Raw genomic sequence first — 24455 nt, 5'->3', positions numbered from 1 at the left:
AACTCATGCTACCCTGCACATACCATAGAATTTAAATGAATTCAAGTGAGAAAGTGATCCTGTAGGCTTTTGGTAATCTGCAAGGCATCAAAACAGTACAAGGGGAAAAATTCCTGGTAATAACTGCATTCATGATTTTCGAAGAAAATGAGAAAAAAATAGTAGATATGTATAAAAGCATTTTGAATATCTGACTCCTGTAAAGGGTTATAAATTGCTTAGCAGGGTTAAAAAATACATTCTCTTTGGGGAAACCTTACATTAGACATGCTGTGAAATTAAGACTTTTAGTGACATAAGAAAAACTTAAAAGTAGCTATAGAACATAGGTTTATTACATGTTGATAGACGTTCTAGAATGTACATTTTGAGACAATTCGCAGTAATTATTCCTTATGTTTTCTTATTCATTATCTTAGAATTAAGAGACTATTTTTGAATTTGAAAGCTATGTAAAAAGAGTGAGGTTCCCATTGTTTTTCATGTACCCTAATTATTCCAGAGAAAGTCAGCCAGGGGCTAAGAATATTTTATAAAAATAGCCAGAAATCAGTTTGTTCTTATCTCTGCCCCCACTTGCCTAGTGGGAAATTGGTTTCCTCCAAAGGGTCATGAAAGTCCCTGCAGCAGATCTCAAACGTGCTCTCCACTCCCCTGCCAAGCCTGCTTTTAGCCTTTTTCCTCTCATGCTCTGATCTGCTGTGGAGATTTCTTCCAGCCCTGCCCTGCCACTGCCTGATGGAGTGGTTGCTGTAGAAGGCTGCTATGCCTGTCCAAAGGCTGCTGGCACTGACCTCGTGTGTCCTGTAATGTCACCACAGAACCTGCTGCTGCTAATGTCCCCTTGATGGCCCAGGGAGATTATAAACAAACAAAGCTATATTTACTAACTTGTTTATTGCAGCTCTCTTTCTCCATCATTTAGACTCCAGTCTTCAGAGGTTAGGGAAAAATCTGAGAGAGAATCGCATCCTCTTCTCAGGGTCCTTCCACCCACCCCTCTAAGCCTGGGCCCCTGTCCTTGAATCACACCCGGCCCGCCTTTTCCCCTGGGCCCTAGTATTCTTCAGACTTGTCCTGACAGCCTAAATCCCAAGGTGAACGCAATTTGGGACTATTCTTAGACCCCTGCTGCTCTATTAATAAAGCCCCAGTTGGCAATTAATTTTAAAAATCAAGCAGATCTGTTTATTTGGAAAACAACCCACCTTACAAAGAAGTTGACAGAGTTTCTAATTCCAATAGATCCTTATAATTCCCTATCAGGAAGGCTCCCAAACAGTGCACCCTGGATTGATTTTACACGAGATGCATCTCACCATGGGTTCTGGAGTCTACCTGGATTTGAATCTTATCTCTGCCATTGATTTACCTGTGCAATCTGGGAAAGGTGCTTAAGTTCTATGGAATTTATGTGTTTATAAAATAGGGATTAAGAAATCTTTTCTATTTTTTAATGTCTGAAAACCATGGTTTTATAGATTTTCTCAGTTTTAAATACAATAGACTTTATTTTTGAGAACAGTTTTAGATTTTCAGAAAAGTCGAGGAGGTAGTATAAAGTTCCCACATACCTCATACCATTTTCTCTTTTATCAATATCTTACATTAGGATGGTACATTTGTCATAATTAATGAATCAATATTGACACATTATTATTAAGTAAAGTCCATAGTTAATTTTATTTCTTTAGTTTTCCCCTAATGTCCCTTTTCTTCTTTAGGAGCCTATCCAAGATGCCGCATCACATTTAGTTGTGATGTCTCTTTAGGGTCCTCTTGGCTGTGGCAGTGTTTTGGACTTTCCTAGGTTCTGTTAACCTTGACATTTCTCTTCTTCTTCTTCTTCTTTTTTTAAAATATCTTCTTTGTAGGCTGGTTGTGAGCACTAATTGCTATATTTGAAACGTTTAATAGAGAATATGGCCCATAATGAGACCTTAAAATAACTCGAAAGAAGACAAAGACCATTTTAACCTATAATAATGAGGGAGGGCTTTATTTTTGTGAATTCAAAGGAAGGACAGAAAATGGGATGGATACCTCAAGTGTACTTTAAAATGTAAAATTTTGGCTTTTAATTAATATTTGTCACAAGCAATTCATTTTCCTAGTACAAAGAATGTGAGGAGGATATTACTAGTTGAGGTGGGACAAATTAGCTAGCTGCTGTACCTTTAACCTGGGAGGTACCCATCTTAGGGTTGACAGGTGCAGCAGATAAAAATACAGGACACCAAATGAGATTTACATTTCAGGGAAACAACAAATAATCTGTTAAGGTAAATATTTCTGAAATGTTGCATGGGCGTCCTGTATTTCATTTGGCAACTCTAATCCTTCTTTCTCTCCTTGGGAGATTCTGGCACCATGTGACTTTCTGCTCTGGACATTTTACCAGATGTCTTGATGATTGACTGTGTCTCCCATGTCCACGTCAAAAGATCAGTAACAGTTACCCGGATTCATATATCATGACAAAGAAAAGCAAAACCTTCTAAAACTAAACTCCGGAGTGTGGGTTATGAGCCTGCTCTGTTTAATAGATGAGGAGATACTGGCTGGGGGGCTTTTACCAGGCTCAAACCTTGAGCATCATCATAATTCTTAGTGCTTAAAAGGGCAGCTCAGCATATTCAGCACCTGCCTTTGTGGCTGAAGCCAGCCCCAGGAAACACTTGATAAATAGTCATAGTTATTAATATTTGCCCCTATATCACCTAGTTCCACTGATCACCTGTAGCCATCTGTTCTAGTTCTGCTGCGTGAGAAGCTTTGATGGAAATGCCCATTAGTCACAGCATCACAGCTGGCCTTTTGAGGATTGATGGCAATTAGTTGACAATATTTATTTGAGAAGCTGTATTACTTTGTGATAATATTACAGAACCATGAGTAAATCATGCTCCTCCCTACCCCTTTTCATTAATAATAAGAGCCACAGAGACATGCAGAAATTGCCACCATGTCTTAATTATCTCTCTAGGAAGCTACTTTTCCTGGACAGCAGGAACATGTTGGGAGGGGGCTGGGCAACCTTAGTCCTGGAAATTGCTCTTAATATTTCCTAGGAACATGACAGTTTGGAGCTTCCTTGGGGCCTTTAAGTGGCCACCTGCCTTCCCATAGTAATAGTAGATCCTAAGTGGGCAAGCTAGAATAATTAATAATAATTCTTAGGGGTGGAGTTATGGAGATATTGGCCAAAAGACAAGAGAAATAAGTTTAAGAGGTCTATTGTACAACTGTACAATAAATGTGATTGTAGTTAATAACCTGTATTGTGCACTTAAAAATTTCTAACACAGTAAATATTGTTTTCATCACAAAATAAGTATGTAATACATGTTATAGTTAACATATTACAACATAGTCAATTAGCTCAGTATAATCAAGCTAATGCTTGATTTAGCCAGTTCAAAATATATACATTAATCAAAACATGATGTTATATACCATAAATAGATATAATCTCCATTGGTCAATTAGAAGATAAGTACTTCAAAAACCTCACTGACGGAAGTTTGCAAAAGTCAATAATAAAAATTTGCACTTGTAGGGGTCCTTGCATGACTCCTTCATGCATTTTATCCCTTTGTGGCTTCATAACAATTGCTGTAATCCCCATTGCACAGATGAGCTAAAGTGTGAGGATTTATTTCCTGAAGATAATTAAACTTTTAGGATTGGAGTTTAGATCACCTGACTATGAAACCAGGCCACATTCTCTCTGATGTCCCTGACTTAGTTTTGTGTCCACTTTCTAGGGAGAGAAGTTTGTTTCTTCAGCACTTGAAGAACAATTTTATGATCTCAGAAGAAGGTGTCATTCCTATTTGGCCTGATATTTAGGTTAAGGCATTATGGAAATCAGCAGATATTACAAATTATCTACTCCCTGAAGCCAGTTTTTAAACAACTACCAGTACACCATTGCTAACCCACAAAACAGGGCTTATCTCTGCTCTCAGTCTATATAGTTATTATTTTCTAAAAGAACTCTTTGTTAAATTTGCACTGTTCAATATGGGAGCAACAGGCACATACGTCCATTGAACACTTGAAACATGGCTAGTCCAGATCGAGATGTGCTGTAAGTGTAAAAAACACACCGGATTTTCAAAGACTTAATACAAAAAATGCAAAATAGTTCATTAATAATTTTTAAAATGTTAATTACACGTTGAGGTAATATTTTGGATATACTTAAATAAAATATAGTGTTAAGGCTAAGTTCATGGTTGATTTGTTTTTTTTCTTACTGTGGCTTCCAGAAAATGTTAAATTATATACATGGCTCACATTATATAGCTACTGGATAACAGTGGTTAGGCTATAAGCTTCCTGATGACAGAAACCATGTTTCCTCAGTAACTAGCACCCCATGTCTGCTACATAGTAGGTACTCAATAAATATGTGTTGACTAAATGTATGGAAAGGGGTGGAGGAAAGAAGGTGGCTATATAGACACCTTATATGGGGCCTTATAACCCATTGAAAAGTATAACTGTTAGATTTGGAAATGTATATATAGAAGTCATACATGCAGACCAAGTTTTCTGCCAGAGGTGGAACACCATCTGTGGTCTCCTTTTAGAGGGCTCCCTGCTTCTGTAAGAAAAGCTTTAGTGACTGAAAACTTAGCACCTTAAGAGGGCATCTGCCCCTGCCCATGCTCCAACAATCCCCACTGGATAGCCTTGTGCACACACACACACACACACACACACCCCAGCAGCTGCTTCTTTCTTGGTGAGTAGTAACTCCAGGTTCTACCTGATTCCCTTTTTCTTGTTGGCCTCCCTCCAGGATCCTCTCTCTTTGCCCAGCTCCCATAGGTTTGGTAATGTATTAGCATGGTCTTCTGGGATTTTGAATTAGTTAATTCCCAAGGCACTACTGCCCCCTTAGTTGCTCCCTCAGCTTCAAATATTTCAGCTCTCAAATAAGGGAAGGGTACTGTTTGACACCTAGACCAAGCTTTGTAGGTAAAGACCATTGGCTTAAGGCAGCATCCAGGGATACTACTCAGAAAGAGGAACAAGGACAGCATACCTTCTCCGTTGTCAAATGGCATTTATGCATGGAAATGCTTCCCTCCTATGGAATTGAATCTGTCTCCCAGAAACTTCCACCCATTAGACTATCTTCCTTTTCTTCCTACTCAACCTCTCATCATTTAATAAAAGTAGTCAATATTTATAGAAACATTTCCATGAGCCATTGGCTCTCTTAAGACTCTTATATCACTAATCTTATTTAATCCTCACAACAACCTTATGAGGTTGTTAGTATTATTAATTCCATTATAAGGATGAAAGAATTGAAGTTTAGAGAAGTTAAGTAAACTTCCCAAGGTCATCCAGAAAGAGTGGCAGAACTGGGATCGACTCAAGTTCTGATTTGAAAGTCTATTAGCTGCATGTCTATACTGTGTTTTTTTTTGGATCAGCTAATTCTACATTCTGAACTTCTCAGTCTCTTCACGGCTTCCTTCACAAATCTCTTCCTGCTTTCATATGATAATCTTTCAAGAGTTTGAAGACAGAAGTCTCTTCCTCCCTAAATACTAGTCATAAGTCATCTATTTTTTTCAGAGTAGTCATTCTTATTGTGTTTCCTCATCTGGTTCTGGCTGTCTGACCAGTCCTTACACCTTAGCTCAATATTTGTCATGTACCATTTTAGAATTAGTTAGTATAGAGGACAGGTTGGTATATGAGAAAGTAACAACATATGCTCTTAAATAATTTTCACATATACTGTATCTTATTTGAGTCTAACAACAATCTTGAGAGATAGTCTTAATATTTTTAGATTCGATCACAGTGGATGAGAAATCAAGTGACTTATCCAAGGTTACACAGAATGAATTAAATAGAGCTTTAAACTTAGATCTTCCCATGAAAAGTTCATCTTTCCTTTTACTTTAAGTACAATAATAAATGATGTTGAGATCCTTATGCATATCAGCACATTGCTCCCCTGGGACCTTGGACTCATGAACTCCTGCACCAGAGCTCCTTGGAAAGCCTGTAAGACAACTTTGACAGCCCGATTCATTCTTTAAGAAATATTACAAAGGCTTTGCCATTTATTTATAAAGATGCAAGTTTTTGAAAGAGCAACTGCATCTTTCTAAAAAGGCTCACCTTTGGTGGAGAAGGTCACTTGGATGGCTCAGAAAAGAGAAATGAGACTGAAGGAAACCATTACAAATGCTGGATAAAAACGTATAGCCATGAAGGCTCCTGGTAGAGAACCTTATTTGTAAAGTACCCGTTATAGTGTGGGCTCTCAATAATTATCCATTTGAAGGACGGTGCTCACAGAGCCTTATAAAAGTGAAGACTAACCTTTCTCTGGATAAGGAGCAATCAAAGCCTAATAAGTTGAGATCATTTCTCAAACCTTAGAAATATTAGGGACATAGCTGAAGCTAGAGCTCAGATTTACTTATTTGAGCCAGCCCTGGCTTTGGTTATAGCTTATACTCCAGCAGAACTCCTTAGAAAGACCTTTTGAAGGGTTTGTAAATGGTTGCCGTGGTAACAAGGTTCCACAGGCACCATTGGGATGCTGGTAGTGGTGGTGAAGCTGTAATCAGTACATTTGACCATTGCTCCTAGTAACACAGCTGCCTTATTTTTCCATGGGAAAGGACTGGGGTATGCTCAGCAGCTAACAGGTTCAGATAGAAATGAAACAGCTCCATGAAAGGTATCTATAAAACCACCACTGACTTACATCAATAGGCCCATCTACTAAGTTTTCAGCACTTTCAGAAGTAGTCTTTAGTGGCTCTCTGCCACTAGAGTCACGATACAGTTAATTAGCATTATTTTCGCTGTTAGATGAGTTCTCACAACTTAAGCTAGTTTGCAGCCCGTTTTGCCTCCACTAATTCACTGGGAAACAGTAGTACAATTGTTCCTGGATGGTAATGTGAATACAGGTTGCCCTGATTTTATATCCCACTTAACCACAATGCATGTATATTGATAAGCATAATGGATGCCAATATACTGCTTTGCAGTTTACCAAGTACTTTTATAATCATTATCTTATTTCATCCACACAAGAGCCCTGGGAAGTATTTATTACCCACATTTTATAGATGAAGAGAAGAATTGAGCCTCAGAAAATGGAAACGTCTTATTAAAAATCACATGGCTTGTAGTGAAGGGGCTGGGACACGATTTTAGGTCTTTTCAATTGCAAAACTCTGTACTTACTACTTCACTGTAGTGCAGTACAAGGCCCTTTGCATGTTGTCTCTGCCTTTTTCTTTCTGTTCTTTCAGAGCCATCGAATCCTCTTTATTACACGCATTGTGGAACAATTTGCTTAGTTCTCCAACCACCATTCTGCTTATCAAATGGCTGCCTTTGGGTTCTCATCCAGAACTCTCCTTTAGCTCATTGTCTCCCTGGAAAATGTTTATTCATTTAAAAAACTCAAGTAAAATATCACCTCCTCTACAAGACATTTTTATAGCCTCTTGTCTTTATTACTAAAAGACTCGTTATTCTAATGGCATTTGTTTTCCCATGTGTCTCTCCCATTAGGCTATGAACAGATTGTGGGTAGGACCTAGTGCTCTTTTCTTTTGTATTGCCAGGACCCACTTTAGCTTCTGGAAACAAATAGAAATGGAATAAATACCTTTAGAAATGAAAGGCCCACATGTACTTCTAATTATTAAACATAATTCAGTTTCATTTGATTTATGTCTGTGTCACTCCTTTCTTTGCAGTGACATGCCCTTGCAGAGGGTGATCTGTGTGGCCTCTCCTGGTGGCAAGGCATTCCATGGAAGTGGTTTACAAGAATACTATGAAGTATATCATGAAGACACATTTGAATTTCCATGTGATTATCACATGGAGATTCCTTTTCCTCAGTGGCCAAGATTATTGATATTTATTATTGCTTCCCACTCTTCAGTTTTCAGTTTATAGCTCCTAATATTTTTTTTTAAGAAATGTGTCTTAAAATCACTGAGTACAGCATTCCATTTACAACCCTTGTTACTTGGAAAAATTTGAAAAATAACTTGTTCTTGGTTCAATAATGCTGAGCAATTTACGGGTTTCTCATCCCTTTATAAGAATACTAGAAACAATTCATTTTTTTCTCAGTAAAAACAAGTTTTTCAGTTCAGTCATTGTGAATCCCATACTTGTTCTTCTCAGTGAAGATAATGGACTGAGATAACACCACTTTTCCTGAATGAGAATAAGAGAATCACAGGCAAGTTGCCATTGGATTACTACAGCTTTGATTTGGCTAGAGTTTTCGTAGCTCTCCTCCTTTATATATGATTATAAAAAATTTATGTTTTCTCATTTAAAAGTGTCTTTTAGCCAACTACCTGCTAAGAATCAGAATATAGGAGATTTAAATATCATGAAACAATTAGTGAATGCTGCAGACATTATGCATTACCTTCCTTTAGTCCTTGCTAATAGGACCACAGTATAATTCCTGGCAGCAATATGTCCAGTTTCAATGGAACACTTAGGATTCGTGTAAACATATTATGGCTTTCTGGCTCTCCTTTGCCAGATAATTGCTATCTCTGCCTCCTTGGAAGCTAGGGATAGAACTGGAATGTCAATGTCCTAAAGGAAAAATTCTCTAACTTGGCTGTTCCCACCCATATTGCTTCTTGCCTTGGGACCTTCAAGTGACAAGTCTGTGATAAAACACTGAATCCTTCGGAAGGCGGAGAAAAGGATAGTAGTTACTGAATTTTTGAAGACACATTTCAGCTGCTGAACCACCCATAGATTTTTTTACCTCTGGGTTTTTAAACAGTAAACCATGGATGTCTTTTAAAGTTGAAGCTACTGGCTGTTAGACTTTTTGTTATTTGTAGCCTAATGCACACTGACTGATGTAATAGAAGTGAACATCGTATTTCCACATCTGTAACAGCCACAGACTCTAACCCAGGGTAAGGACAAGTCTCTGTCAGATTATGAGGTGCTCCTCTACATTCTCTGCTTAAGTATGTGCCACCCATTTATTCATAAATTCAGCTTACATCCATTTGCTTTTAATATGGGTTCTTTTCTCTGCCATCTAGGATCTTCTGAGCATTTTGTTTAATATTTCCAGATAACAGTGAGTACTAGGTGAGCCTATTTCTATCCCAGCATTATAATGAATACTTTACTTTTCAGACTGTATGACTATCTCTTTGGTCTAAAGCAGTACTATCTAATAGAAATATAATGAGGGTGACATGTAATTTTTCTAAAAGGAGAAAAATACATGTACATTACAATACAACAGTAATATCTTATCCAATGCAATGGTTAGAGTGAAACGTAATCCTACCAAACAATAAAGTTGTGTTTAATGGAAAAAATATTTTGCATTGCTTCAGTTTTAAAATGAAAATTAAATAAAATTAAAATTGTAGTTCCTCCATTGCACCGGCCACATTTCAAGGGCTCAATAGCTACATGTGGCTATTGGCTACTGTATTAGATAGGTCAGACCTATTCTCTAAACTCCTTGAGGGCAGGAACTGTGTTCTATCTAGGTTTTACCTTAGTTACTGCTTCTTCTGGAACCCTTTTCAGGTACTCCAAGATGGGGTTAAGTGCACCTGTTATGTGCTCCTACAGCCCTCTGTGCTAACTTCTATGGTGGGGTGCTTATACAGCCTGTGTTGCAATTACTTATTTCCTTGCAATTACGTTCATTTTCTGAAGATCTGTGTCTGAATCTGTGCACTGGAGTCTGCCCTACTCCCTCAGTCTGGTTGGTGCTAGGGCCTGTCTCGGACTTGCTGAGTTTCTTCTGCCTCCATCAGCAACTGGTTGTATGATCAGCCTCACTGCAGAGGCAGTGACTCCACTGGCTTCCTGAGCCTGGGCTCCCCCTGGAGTGCTTCATCATGGCTTATGCCTTATCTTGATTTACATGTTGTGGTCTCCTGATATAGACTGGCCCAAAACCATGCTTGTACAGTCTTGGGATTTCCTGTTTCACCTGCCAGACTAGATTTCCTCCCAAGGCAACCTCAATTTACAATTGTTTGGGTTGTAAGCGACAGGGCACTCCTCCAGGGGATATTTTCTTGTAGTGACTGTAGATGTGAATAGTTATTTTGACAACATTCCAGCAGATGGCAGTAAAGTGTTTTGAGCAAGGGTTACCTTTTTCTAATTTGCACAAGGTCCCCGAATAAACTAGCGTCTGTGCTGCCAGTAGAGCCCACCTGTAAACCTAGCAGAAGATCTAGTTGCAGCTTCTTGCTCCTTTCCTCTCACCCCTTATCCTTGTAGTTAATCATACCTGGCCAGGTATAGAGAAGATGTAGTAAATTGGAAAAGCCTCATATTTGGGGAATGAGATACATTTCTTTAATCTCATTTCCTGTTGCCAAGCATCACAGGATACTGCTGCAGGGACCACCTCCAGCTTGCCTCAGTCTTTGTACTCTGCTTTCATTCCCTTTCTTTCTGTAATCATGTGTAGACAATGCCTACACTCTAGGATGATTCTGATTAAGCTGCTTGTATGGAGCATCAGTTTCTTTATGGGCACCAATTGTGTTTATCTCTACAGATTGGAGGAACATTCTGTACAGGATTTGTTTTTTAAGAAATCCATTTAAAACCATTAGAAGGAAAGAGCAGAGAAATGAAAGGGCACTATCTAGTGGTTCTAAGAGAAGGAAGGTGCTGAAATGCTTATGATGCTAATTTTCCTTTTAGTCTCAGTTGTCTGGAGTAGAGGAATGGTATCTAACTGTTAGAGATGTGAGAGATCTATAAAGCTGTGAGCATCTCTGTCTGCGGAAGTCCATCATCAGGAAAAATGCATTTCTTTAATTACTGGCTCAATGAAGATGCATTTCAAAGTGCATTTGGGAAGGAGAATCTATAACCACCCTCCTGTAGGCCTATACTCCAGCCCTCAACTCGGTAGGTTCCAGGGAAGAAAGCACATCACAACATGTGGCATTCACTCAGTCTGTCCTGTTTCACAGAGCTGACTTTATCCCAGATAACCACCCCCTTCTCCCCACCTTTTCTGGAAATGCATTTCTGCTTAAGAGAGAAAACTCAGTCATTATCTGGTTTGGTTCCTTTGGGGTTGGACTATTACAGATTATTTTTTGATGGTTTGGGGGTCAACTTGATAGAGGGATACGGCATCATGACATACTGTTCAGGAGAACTGCCTGCTGATTTGGCATGGTGGAAATTTTCTCAACTTTCTTTCTAGAAGCTATGTAACAGATATGGCTAAGCTTAAAGGGAATTTGTCACATTGTGAGACATTTTATGGGTGTGAAATGGTTCTAGCATTGGTATTCATTGTCAAGTAGTTATGTAGCTTTGGAAATTTGTCCTTTTTGGATCCTGCTTCTCTTACATTAAATGTCAGATATGAAAGAGAAATTTCTGGAATTCTGACTTTGCATTCTATGTAATCTGGAACATATTTCCACTGCAAATATTGAACTTCTAAGAGGAAGAATAGCAAATGCCTACCTTGCCCATGATCAATTCCACTACTCTATTCTCTTGGTCTAGGCTTAGGTGTGGACTCAGAATCTTTCTCCACACAGTGCCTAGGAGGCCACTACCAATCACTTGAAGTTGACCTTAAAGGTGGAAGCTTCTTGCTGATCCTGGATGGTGAGAATTCAAGGTTCCACACTGTTCATCACATTGAGGTTTCCATTTTCTTATCAGCTTCTAAGGACAATTTGGTTTTCATGGCAACAGTTATCTTCACAGACTCACCAGGATAAACTCTCATATTCAATTTTCAACATATGTCAACGAATGAATATCTGAATGTGAAAACAAATGAAATGAAATGCAGCAAACAGTAACAATAAGGACAGAGGCTATATCAATATTAATGAATGATGTTTGTGCTATGCTATATGAAGTAGGAGAGAGAGAGGATTTATAAAAAATCTTAAATTTGGTCTGGAAGAGCATCCTCACATCTCAGTATAGGGAAAAAAGTCCCGCTTGGCTAATAACATGTTAGCAGTTCATAGTCTCTTTTCTTCAGGGACAAGAACCACTATGTTCAAGGCCTTACATCCTATGTACGTTTATGCTAATCCTTGAATCTTATTTAAATGCAGTATTATATAGTCAGTACTTATTCATGGTATCCATTTTCACTGGTGATTCTCAGACTTTATGGGTAACAGAATTTCCTAGGGAGTTTAAAAAATATGATTTTGTGGGCCCCATCTCCACAGAGTTTGACTTAATAGATCTGAGGCGATGCCTAAGAATATGACTTTTAAAATCAAGTCCCTCATATTTCTTAGGTCATAATTTGCAAAATGGTCACCATGCTCAGGTGAAATATTTCTCTCTTGAGCCTAAAGTCAAGTATGATGGCTTTCATTTGTCATGTAAGTGGCCACATGGTACAATAATTTAATTCTGTGGTGCTCAGCTTGCGTTACATGTTAAAGAGTAGATTCAGGAAGCTGTATGGTGAACAGTGGTGGTTCTTGAGAATGACCCCTAATGGCAAAAATATTCATCTATCTGTGTGATAATATTACACTTTTGGTATCCCCTGATGGAAAAACATATGGAATAATAAGATGCTATGAGTTCAGTAACACTTACAGCCATCTAGATTTCATTAGTCCCAACAGCACTTATGAACATTCCAAGGTCTTGGTGTATATATGTTTGAAATATATCATGTAGTTAATCAACACATGGTAGATTAGAAGACCTCATGAAAGAATTTCATATGCTAACCCATTCCATGTGTCCTCCCTCCTCTCTACCCTAAGGGGTTCTTGACAGAAATTTGAATTTTTCAGAATAAGGAGAAGCCCAGAAGACTTGAGTTTGAATTATACAAATAATGGATACTGGCTGAGTCATATAGTTACTTAATCCATAAACCTAAATTTCTGTAAAAAGATGATGACACATATATATTAGATATGCTTTTATTTCCAATTCAGAGGGTACATGTGCAGGTTTATTTCATCGGTATATAGTGTAATGCTGAGATTTGGAGTACAATTTGTCTTGTCACCCAGGTAGTGAGCATAGTACCCAGTAGGTAGTTTTTCAGGCCTTGCCCCCACTACCTCCCTTCCCCTTCTAGTAGTCCTAAGTGTCTATCATTCCCATGTGTACCTAATGTTAAGCTCCCACTTATAAGTGAGAACATGCAGTATTTGGTTTTCTGCTCTTGCATTAATTTGCTTAGGATGATAGCTTCTAACTGCATCCCTGTTGCTGTCAAGAACATGATTTTGTTCTTTTTTATAGTTGCATAGTATTCCATGGTGTATATGTACCACATTTTCTTTATCCAATCCACCATTGATGGACACCTATGTTAATTCCATGACTTTGCTATTGTAAATAGTGTGGCAATGAGCATATAAGTGCATGTATCTTTTTGGTATAATAATCTATATTCCTTTGGGTATATAGATCATGGTTCAAATGGTAGCTCTGTTTTAAGCTCTTTGAGAACGGTGATGTTAATTTTGTATAGTATCTTGCAGGTGCTCTCTTGATTTCTTATGTCTGGATGTCTACCTCTGTAGCAAGATTAGGGAATTTTCTTGAATTATTCCCTCAAATATGTTTTCTAGGTTGTTTGTTTTCTCCTTTCTCAGGAATGCCAATAATTCATAGATTTGCACAATACCATTACATAATTCCATACTTCTTAAAATCACTTTACATAATCCCATACTTCTTGAAGACTGTTCTTTTTTTCAATTTTGAAGCCATTTTTTTTTTGTGAAGTGGTTATTAACAAGTCTATATAAGGTTAGGATTTCCAATTAAAAGTTTTAAATTGAAAGCCTTCAAAGTTCAGTTGTATGTCATGTAGTGAGGAGTAGCACTGAATTTGGCATAAGACTTAATGACCTTACTTACAGCTTCCAAGAAATCCTTCTCAGTAGCAATTTTTCGCCGTGCTCTGATGGCAAACATACCAGCTTCTGTGCAGACACTTCTAATCTCAGCAGCAGTGCCATTTGGACACAGTCGTGCTAACAATTCAAATCTGATATATCTTTCAACACTCATTGAATGTGCGTGAATCTTAAAGATGTGGGTCCGACCCTCTAGATCAGGCAAGCTAAATTCAATTTTTCTATCTAATCTCCCTGGCCTCATCAGTGCTGGATCCAAATTATCAGGTCAGTTAGTGGCCATCAGCACTTTAATATTGCCTCGAGGATCAAAACCATCAAGCTGATTGATCAGTTCCAACATCGTTCTCTGCACTTCATTGTCACCTCTAGCACCATCATCAAACCGAGCCCCTCCAATAGCATCAATTTCATCAAAGAAGATAAGGCAGGCTTTTTTTGTTCTGGTCATTTCAAAGAGCTCATGAACCATTTGAGCCCTCTCACTGACATATTTCTGTACAGCTCAGATCCAATAACTCGAATGAAGCACGCATCAGTCTGATTAGCAACTGCCCACACACAGAGTGTCTTCCTGTACTGGGTGGATTAAAGAGCAGCATGCCCTTGGGAGGCTCAATGCCAAGATTCACAAACCTCTCTGGATGAAGTAATGGGGTTTCAACTACTTCTCGCAATTTCTCAATCTGCTCCTTACAGTCACCAACATCACTGTATGTGACAGGTTTTTCCTCCACCTGCATCATGGTAACTGTTGGGTGAGTCTTAGGAGGCAATGGAATGTGAATTTGATATTTATTTCTGTCCACACCTACTCTCATCCCTTCTTCAATGTCAGTGGGTGCCACCTGATCACTAAAGTCCATCACAAACTTGGCAAACTGCTTTACATTGACAATGTATTTTGGGTCCTCTGAATCAGCATTGATTATCTTTGTACACCTGGCAACCTGTAAAGGCTGTTTCCTCTGGAGTGTCTGCTTATCTGCAGCCAAATCCCAGAGTGCTGGTGGAGCCAGGCCAGTGTCAGATTCTTTAATACCAGTGAGCTCATTAATTTTCTGGAGAAGTTGCTGAACGCCATCTTCGACTTGCTTGATCTGCCTAAAGTAAGTGCTCTGACCATAAGTTTTCAGCAAGGCAATATCCGCCTCATCCAGAACTTGGATGGGCTTGTCATCCTTCTCATCATCTTTGGTCTTCCGCTGATGGGCACCAAGGTAATCTGGCATTTTAGCAGTTCCAAATGCCTCTGCTCCTTACTGATTACATAGCACCTTCCTTTCTTCCGGTCGTGTCTGAAGACTGTTCTTTTTTAAAAATTATTTTTTTCTTTATTTTTGTCTGACCGGATTAGTTCAAAAGAATAGTCTTCAAGCTCTGACAGTCTTTCTTCTGCTTGGGCTAGTCTATTGATAAAGCTTTCAGTTGTATTTTAAAATTCCTTAGGTGATTCCAGAAGCTCTGACTGATTTCTTTTTAAGATGTTTATCTCTTTCTTCATTTCCTGGATTTCTGTAGAAGTTTCTTTGTGTTGATTTTCAACTTTGTCTTGGCTTTTGTTGAGCATCCTTGCTCCATGGTTTGAATTATTTATTATTTCTGAATTTCCCTTTTGGTCAGGGAACATTGCTGAACAGCTAATGTGATCCTTTGGTGGTGTCACAATGTTCAGATTTTTCACGGTGCCAGAATCCTTACACTGGTTCCTTCTCATCTGGAGAGTTTGGTGCTACTAATTTTTGTATTTATTTTCATGCTGGTAGAATTTTTTTTCTTTCCCTATATATATTTCCATTTCTCCCCTTTCCTAGAGGATGGTACTGTAGAGTGTGTTGGGTAACATCTTTTGGCTTTGCTTCTATAACCCTGTGCATTTTTGTGGGCAGTTTTATATTGGGCCGTGTGATTCAACTTACAGGCCAGTAGATGGTGCTGACAGGTATGAGCCAGTTGCTGCACAAACAGATGGGTATGTACATGGTCTGTTTGCTGTGAGGTGCTCTCTGTTGTTTTAGGTGATGGGCTGGACAGTAGAGTGCTTGGTGCCCTGTGCTTCTTGCTCTGTGGGGGTGGAGAGACAAAGCTAGGCAGAGTTGGAGCCTTTGGCCTGCCCACGAATACCCCCATGGTGAGTGCGGGCACCAGCCCTGTCAAGGGTGGCTGGGAGGAGTTCCTGGTGAAATGCACTGAGATCTCTGGGGCGGGGCAAGGGGATGAGGGATCTGCACTGGCTCCCCATCTTTGATAGGTAGGAACATGGTCTATTTTCCTATCATGCCCCTGTTCCAGGGCTGATGACTCCTCATTCAGACACACACTGTAGTCTGTGTCTAGATCAATGTGTCTGACAGCCTCAGAAAATGCCTCTTTTGTGATTCTCCATTAAAGTGGTTTGGGGCAACTTCATCACTCAGCCTAATACAAATAGCTTTATGGCAGGGCTGTTCTCTGATATGATAGCACTGCTTCTTTGTGTAAAGGCGGGGGCTATGCATTTGGGCTTGTGTGAGAAGTGGTCAGGTGCCAGCAGAATTTGAATGGGGTAGGTAGTTTCTCAGTTTCCAGGCCCCTAGATGGTCTGCTGGACTGCATGTATGAGTCCTGAAGGGTCTGGAGCCAGATCAGGCTAGCCCAGGATTCAGGTGCTGACTGCGATAGAGAGGGGCAGGCTGGCCCCTGGGTCACTGGATGAACTCTCAGGCAGGGGCAGGCAGAATGCTTGGGTGGTAAGAACCTGAGGGAAGGCCTGTGGGGGTAGGGATTTCAGGACTCTAGACTGCAGCTGAAATGCTCATGTGGAGGCAGGGTGCTTGCACTGGGTACCAGAAGTGGCAAGCAAAGGCAGGGAGTTGTGGGGTGTGCAGTCTGCCCAGTTCTTCATATCTGGGCAGCGGTGTCCTTGTTGGAGATGTGTGAAAGCATTCAGCCTCTTTGTCTCCACCTCAACCTGAGGGCAACAGGGGCGAGGGCAGAGGGTTTTTCAGTTATATCTCTTGGAGTTCCATCCCACAGGACCCCAGAGCTGCAACTTTCTGCAGTATCCAAGCAGGGGCAGCTGTGCTGGGAGCCTCAACTGGTGGTCCCTGCCTGGGGAGGAGCAGCAGAGGTGGGGTCTGCAGTTGGTCTGCTCCTCAGTACTGTGGCTGTAGCAGCTATCCTAGGGGCTTGCAAAAGAGCCTGTCTTGCCTGTCTTCCCTTGTTGGCAGCACATTGACAGCTGGGGTCAGACTGCTCTGGGATCCAGTGCTTGTGGTGTTCCATGTGGGCTTGAGAGATGTCTCTGCATGGACTCCAGATGGTTCTTCTTGTTGGTCTGCAGGCCCGGATGGGTCGGGGGAGTTCTCCTGTGCCCAGGATTGCAAAGGGTTTGTGGGGACATTGTGGATCCCCAGTGGCTGTAATCATTCACTTTGTTCTTCTTTGTTCTCTGTGGGTCCCATTGCCTCTTTAGTGAATCACAATGTGTTCTCTTAGAATATCCACTTGAAGAGCCAGTGTTTACTCACATTTGTTTCTTCTCTGTGGGAGTAGCTAGCAGGCATCTTCATACATATATATATATATATATATATATATATATATATATATATATAAAATATGATCTCGCTCTGTCACCAGGCTCGAGGGCAAAGGCCTGATCATAGCTTACTTCTATCTCCAACTCTTGGGCTCAAGCAATCCTCCCATCTCAGCCTGCTGAGTTGCTGGGAGTACAGGCATGTACCACCATGCCCAGCTAAGTTTATATATATATATATATATATATATATATATATATATATATGTATATGTATATATATGTATATATTACAGATGAGGGTATTGCTATGTTGCCCAGGCTGGTCTCAAATTCCTGGTCTCAAGTTGTCCTCTTGCCTCAGCCTCCCAGATCATTTTGATTATAGGCATGACCCACTGCACCTGGGTCCTAATGAGTGTGATATAAAGATTAAATGATGTAATGTATGCACAATTTTTGACTTGAAGTAGGCTGTCAATGTTAGTTTTCTTTCTTCTTTCAAAATAATTAACAAAATGAATCTTTAAAACAATAGTCCCAGGAGAATCTGAAGCTTTAAGCTCTTTGTTTTGATTCAGCTCCAGTGTTCCAGAGGCTTTCCTTGTGTACATGAGATAGTTTGGGGGACTTTCTGTTTGGTGTTATGCTGGTGCTCTTTTGTCCTATGCTATTTTCATGGCTGTCAATTGACCAAGGGTCTATAAACACAGTACTCTCACAGTAATCTCACGAAAATCAGGTGCAGAATTGGAGTGGGCTTCTACAAGTTATTGGTATCTGACGCTACTGGTCTTTAAAATGATTCTTGTCACTTGAGGAATGATACAGAACAACCACCCACCCCATCTCCTTTCACTCAAAGAGGAGCACAAAAGGTATCACCCATAATTAGTGTGTTTTGTTGTTCATGTTCCCAAGTCAACCCTAGAGATGGAGCCAAGGTTATCACATCCACATGGAACATTCTTTTTCACCTCTAGTCAGGAGATAGCAGGAGGAAGTTTGTGTTTCTCTCTTTTTCTGCAACTATGCTACAATTTGACACTGAAAATACTCAGGCTCGAGGTTTAATTTGAATATCTATGGTATAAAATTACCAGTGTTCACATCCCCTAGCATTTTCCTGACAAATTAATTGCCAATACAATTTTCAGCAGTGGGTATGTGTGGAGCGAGGCAGGGTTGAGAGTTCAGCTTATGGGAGGTAATTATAGGTGCCCTTGGCTGGGAAAGAGCACAGATGATGCTAAAGGAGCCAATGTTTTGGGTAAGCAGCACCTGCTCCTTTGCCAGCTCTGTAGACCCATGGATCTGGGAAACATATATAATTTGGAGGATTTAGGGTCTACCTTTGGTACACATAATTTAATCTCTTAATCATCGTGTGTTCTGTGGTTGCCGTGAGCTCTCTGAAACTGAACTGTGTGTCTCCATTACTTGGTTCTTAGATCTTTTCTCCATTTATTCAATACTCCAAGCCTTCAAAGCATCAGGATAAAGAAGGCAAACAGCAAAACTCTCAAAGGCAGAGAGTAAATAAAGCTATAAAGAGATTCTTCATTTTGGCTAGGTCTAAGGGAAGGGGCACTTTTGTTGATATATCTGAAAGTAGGTGGTCTCCTCTGAAAGAGGTGGAAAAACATTCTGTTGAGATGAAGCACCTGACCTTTTAAGAAATAATCTCTGCTTATTTCTAAGTATTCATTGGAAAACGATTTATCTCAAATATACACCTTTAGACAAGATGCATTAGTTCCTTTTTCAACCTAAGCCTCTCAGGAGTTGTAATCCTCTAGCATCTGAAGATATTTGCTGTTGGAGTTATTTTAATTTTTATTTAATTTAATTGTAAAAACAATAATAAAAACCAAGCAGACAAACAAAAACCTTAAAAAACCCTAAACTGGGGTGAGGGAGGATTGGAGGAGTAGATGGTTGAAGACCAGAACAGATATAAAGCCATAAACATCCTCCTTAAACTTTTTCAAGTTTTAAAAATACTAGCAATTTTATAGATTTGTTTTCATCTCAAAGATATTTTTGAAAATAAAGGGTTATAACATTATTATGTGACAAAGTAAAATAACAGAGAAGTGCACATTTGATTCCATTAAGTCTTGTTCTCAAGTTTTTCCTGTGATGTCAGTTGCTTTTAAAAATATGAAAGATCCAGTGAGAATAAGATAATATTTCTGGCACTCTAGTCCCTGGAATAATGGGATTGGAGAGAAAGGAATGAGGATATTTGCTGGCCAAGGTTAATATACAAGGGTTTCATCCTGTCTTCTTCATGAATTTGAATCTCATCACCCAAATATCTCAGCTACAAGGCTTCTGCTGTGTTTTCTGGAAAACAAGTCCACTTTCAGAACTCTCACCAAGGTAATCACAGTCAGAAGATGCCAAGGTTGGGCAGGACCGTCTACTCCAACTCTTTCATTTAACAGATGAACTAAGGTCCATAGATGGACAAGGGACTTACCAAAGATTGTCCAGCAGGTTAGTTTAGAATAAGGGCTAGAATCTAGGTTTTCTTTAAAGCAGCAATAAGCAAGTGCTATAGGAATAATCAGTTGCTTCACATGGATGTGGGCCCTGAATTCCTAATTTGGAAATCAGTTGTGCTCTACAAAATTCACAGATTCATGATGCTATTTGATACAAATGTCATCGTGTTGACAGTCAGGTGGACCTTGGAAAGAAGAGAAAAAGAGAATAAACATTTATGGAGCATCTACTATTGCAAGAAACTTCCACTTTACTATTGCATGTGATTTTCACATCTCCCTGATGAAGTGGATATTATTTCTATTTTTAAATGAGAAAATAAAGGCTCAGAGAAGTTGAACAATTTGCCAAAGAACTTGTAGATGGTAATGTAGAATTTGAACCCAGAAATATGATTCAAAGCCCATCTAAAGTCTTTCCATTCACTCACCACTTTTTGCTTCACCCCATTACATCATTATTTTTGCTGCTCTTTCCAATACTAGGCAAACCACAAAGCAGGATCTAGATCATTAGCCTTATCATTGAATGCAGGCATTTATGGTGCATTTATCAAGTACTTAGTTTTGTAGTGGGTGTGTGGAAATGCCAAAGGGTAATGAGACCTTTGTGTAACTGAGAAGGGCTTTCTAGGTGTAAAGGCATCAGATAAGTGTGGCCTTCTATTTCAACTCGCAGGAAACTCATTTTCCCATGGTGTGCAAGGCCCTATGTCCTTGCTACTCAAAGTGAGCTCTATGAACTAGCAGTGTCAGCATCACCTGGTAGCTTTTTAGAAATGTAGAATCTCAGCATCCCACCCCCATTAGATTCTGCATTTTAACAAGATCTCCAGGTGATTTTTATTCACAATCAGGTTTGAGATGCACAGCCCACCTCCTCTCTGACCTTATTGCCCAGGTATAGTAGCCTTCTTTTTGCCCCTAAACATGCTTACCTGGCTCCTGCCTTATGGCCTTGGCATTTGCTGTTCCAATTGGCTGACCGCTTTATCTTCTAATTTTTTTATGGCTCTATTTTGTTCTTCAGCTTTCTGCTCAAGCAATATTGTCTCAGAATGTCTGAGTGCTGACTTCCAGGGAACTGCATTATCTTGTTATATTTTCTCATAGTATTTATTCTCTGAAATTATACCATTTATTTATTCATTTACATGTTTATTATCTCTTTCCTCACTAGACTGTTAAACTCCATTAATGCAGGAATGATTTGCCTGTCTATTCATTGTTTTATTCCCAGCACCTGGAACACTGCCTGGCCCAAGTTAGGCATTCAATATGTATTTTATGAATCAATAAATGAATGAACAATGGACAATATTTCACTGCTATTGAAATTTCGACATGTTGATACTAAAAGCTAAGATTATTTGTTTTATCTAACCAACCATGAATCAATGTGACAACAACAGTTTGGGGTATTTTCTGGTTTAAGTTCTTTGATGCTTCAATTCATGAATCAAGGAAGCTGCGGGAGAAAGAAAACTCTCTTTTTAAACTTTTGTCAATGTCATAAAAATATTGATTTTGTTAGGGTGGCATTTGGGGATTTCAGACATATCTGTATAGGGAAGTTTTTCTCTTAATATCTTTTCAGCAATTTCCCTTGAAAAATGCAGATGTATAGATTTGGCACAGGCAAAAGTACTATGGAAACCTTCCCTTTTGATTCACAGGCACCTACAATGAAGTGGTTTGTTTCTTGGCTAAAAACACCAGTTTAGAGAGAGTTCATGCATACTTTACGAGCTGACTCTGCAATAATACACTGCAGATCTTCCTGGAAGGAACAGCAAAGGTAACTCTCTGAATTCTGATGAGACATCCTGGGAAGAACTCTTACACCTACTATTTATGAGAGCGTTATAAAAAAGAAAATGAGAAAGAAAAATGATTTCACACTTAATATATGTCAGGTGACTTAGAAAACAAGATCTCATTTTAATTATTGTAACAACTTTGTGAGATAATATGACCCCATTTTACAGAGCAACAAATGAAGATTCAGAAATTGAGACTTGTTCAAAGGCATCTTTCTAGTAAGTGGTAGAACTGAAATTCAAGTTCATGTTCTTTCCATCATGTTGCTGTCCCATTCTCAGTGAAACTCCATCCTCCACCAACTTCCCACTATATTTTGCAGTTGCCTTTATATGGCAACTTTTTGTGTGTGTGTGTGTGAGCCAAATTTCCTTCTGGTTTCAGAAGAGCACCCTAGAGACTAATAGCCTCATAAAGAATTTATGAGAAAAACAGAAGTGATGGTGCAAAATCTTCAGTACTGCATGGACAGGAGATGCTTAGATCTGAGGTGAGGAAATCCAGAGATGAATGTTTTGTTTACCTCATAGGATTGTGGCATTGTTAGCCACTCAATCCAACCAGATTATAATGTATTAAGAATTTGAAACATCAGCCATTGTGGTTTCACATACATGGATGTATATTATTTTGTTAGCCAGGTAATGACAGTCATTGTCAAGTGGAAGATCTAATCAGACTGAATATTCATTCATGCCTTGCTTTGTCAATAGGGAAAAAAATTTCAAGGACAATCGGATATTCTCTCAGATGACTGAACCTTTCTTTCCATCTACCTGAAGGCGAGGAAAGGAGGAGGGAGGGAGGCTTAGACAGCACATCCTCCCCGATTAGATCCCTGCCCTAAGCCCTAGCCCTCTTTTAATTCTTTCATATGCCAAGAGGTCATTGTCCAATTCCTGAATTTCATTGCTCAATGTGTGACAGAATTTGGGTAATGCCCAGTAGATGGTGCTCATCTGCAACTTTCTGGAAATGGCATACCTTGAGCTTTTACAAAACTACTTTAAGAAGGTTTCGTTTGAGTTTAGAGACTTTTGGAAGACTAGAGCTTTGTAAAAGATACATTTTTGCTCATCTCCTGATTCATTATCCATTCTTTCAGGAATAAGAATTCAAAAGACAGGAGGGAAAGTTGCTTTCTTTTAGATTATAAAGTTGCTTTCTTTAGTTTATAAAATTTTTGTTAACTCCAGTATCTTCCATGGCTCAGAGGGGACAGAAAAAAACAAAAACAAAATCAAAAACAAAAACAAAAAACAAAACCAGCCACCAAATGATTAGGGAATGATTTTTCTCACTTTATTCCCATTTTGCTTTCTTTCTCACTTAGAGGATCTGAATGTGTCCTCCTCCCCTCCCTGAACACATTGTGCCCTAAGGGTTTTTATTTGGAGGTCATTTGCTTGTTACTCAAAGTCTCCTTCTACTTGAAATGAGTTTTCTTGGGAGTGATGGTGAAATGCCCAGAAATGTCTTCTTAACCTTTGATGTGCCTAAAGTTCAGCATCTCAACACTATTTTAATAAAATCTAGGCACCAAGTACAGCATTGTTTCTACAGATAATGAATTCTGAATTCTTCTTTCAGTGGAGTTGTAGAGACTGAAATCATTCTTTGGGCAGCAGTAACTCATCTCTTTGTTATCCTGGACTATGATTGAGGGTGATCTTAAGAGCCTGTACACTTTGTTGTTCTTAAAAGGGCGAAGATGGGTAGTACCCTCCGAGGGGCAAATCTTAGCCTCTCCCTATCCAGGACTTTGGAAATCCCATTTTCAAACTAGAAAATGCTTTACCTTAAATTCAAGTCTCCAGTTGTGTTTGTATCTTTCTCAGTTGTTGAGTAATCCTGTCTTGGGCAGGTGCAGTCCCATGATAAATTATAGTGTTTAATAATAATTTTTATCCTTTATAAAATTTATATGGGGGAAAATTCATGTGGAAAAGGGTTAAGAATACAGTTCAAGGGGGTAGCAGAATCAGATGAAAACATTGGTAGTGGGTAATTCCCTAAAAATCTTTTAGAAACCATGGGTCATTATTATCATCAGCTGACTGATGGGACACACTATTCTTTCTATATTCAGGCCTTGTCTGGTCTAAAAGGGTCCTTCAGTAGGGTTCATAAATATCTCCCAAGACCTTTGGGTCCAACTGAACAATCTGATCTTATTACAAAACATATTCTCAGTTTTTTGGTAAGTCTCAGAGGAATAGAAATATTAAGTTATAGTGGTAAGTACATAAGAGACAATGAGGCTCTGTTAATAATAAGCTATTGCCAGATGTACACAAGAACCATCCTACTGAGTATTTGGTGTTTTCTCCCAGAGATTTTTAGATCTTTCATTCATTTATGCATTTGATACATACTTACCGAGAATCTTTTACATGACAAATACTTTTGTAGATAAGAGGTTGGAAAATGATGGCCCATGGGCCAAATCTAGCTCATCCAAGTTTTACTGGAACACAGCCATGCTCATGTGCTTACATATCATTTGGCTGCTTTCATGCTACAATGGCAGAGGTGAGTAGTTGCGACAGAGGCTATATGATCTGCAAAGCCCTTTATAGAAAGAGTTTGTGAACCTCTTTTCTCAATAATGGAGAGACATCCATGACCTAAATGAGCCAGCATTTTGGGGAGAAGATATGGTGCTGGAGACGGAGACAATAAACAAGT

General features: G+C 39.2%; 1 protein-coding gene and 1 pseudogene across 2 annotated transcripts in view; one reads left to right on the top strand and one right to left on the bottom strand.

The window, feature by feature from the left end:
- Positions 1-24455, top strand: part of CPNE4 (copine 4) — a 746304-nt gene that overhangs the window by 94924 nt on the left and 626925 nt on the right. The window lies entirely within an intron of this gene.
- LOC100980020 (26S proteasome regulatory subunit 7-like) lies at positions 13538-17226 on the bottom strand (annotated as a pseudogene).

This window comes from Pan paniscus, chromosome 2, assembly GCF_029289425.2.
Source record: "Pan paniscus chromosome 2, NHGRI_mPanPan1-v2.0_pri, whole genome shotgun sequence".
Lineage (NCBI taxonomy): Eukaryota > Metazoa > Chordata > Mammalia > Primates > Hominidae > Pan > Pan paniscus.
The sequence above is the reverse complement of the archived record's forward strand: the minus strand, read 5'-3'. Positions and strand labels throughout refer to the sequence as shown.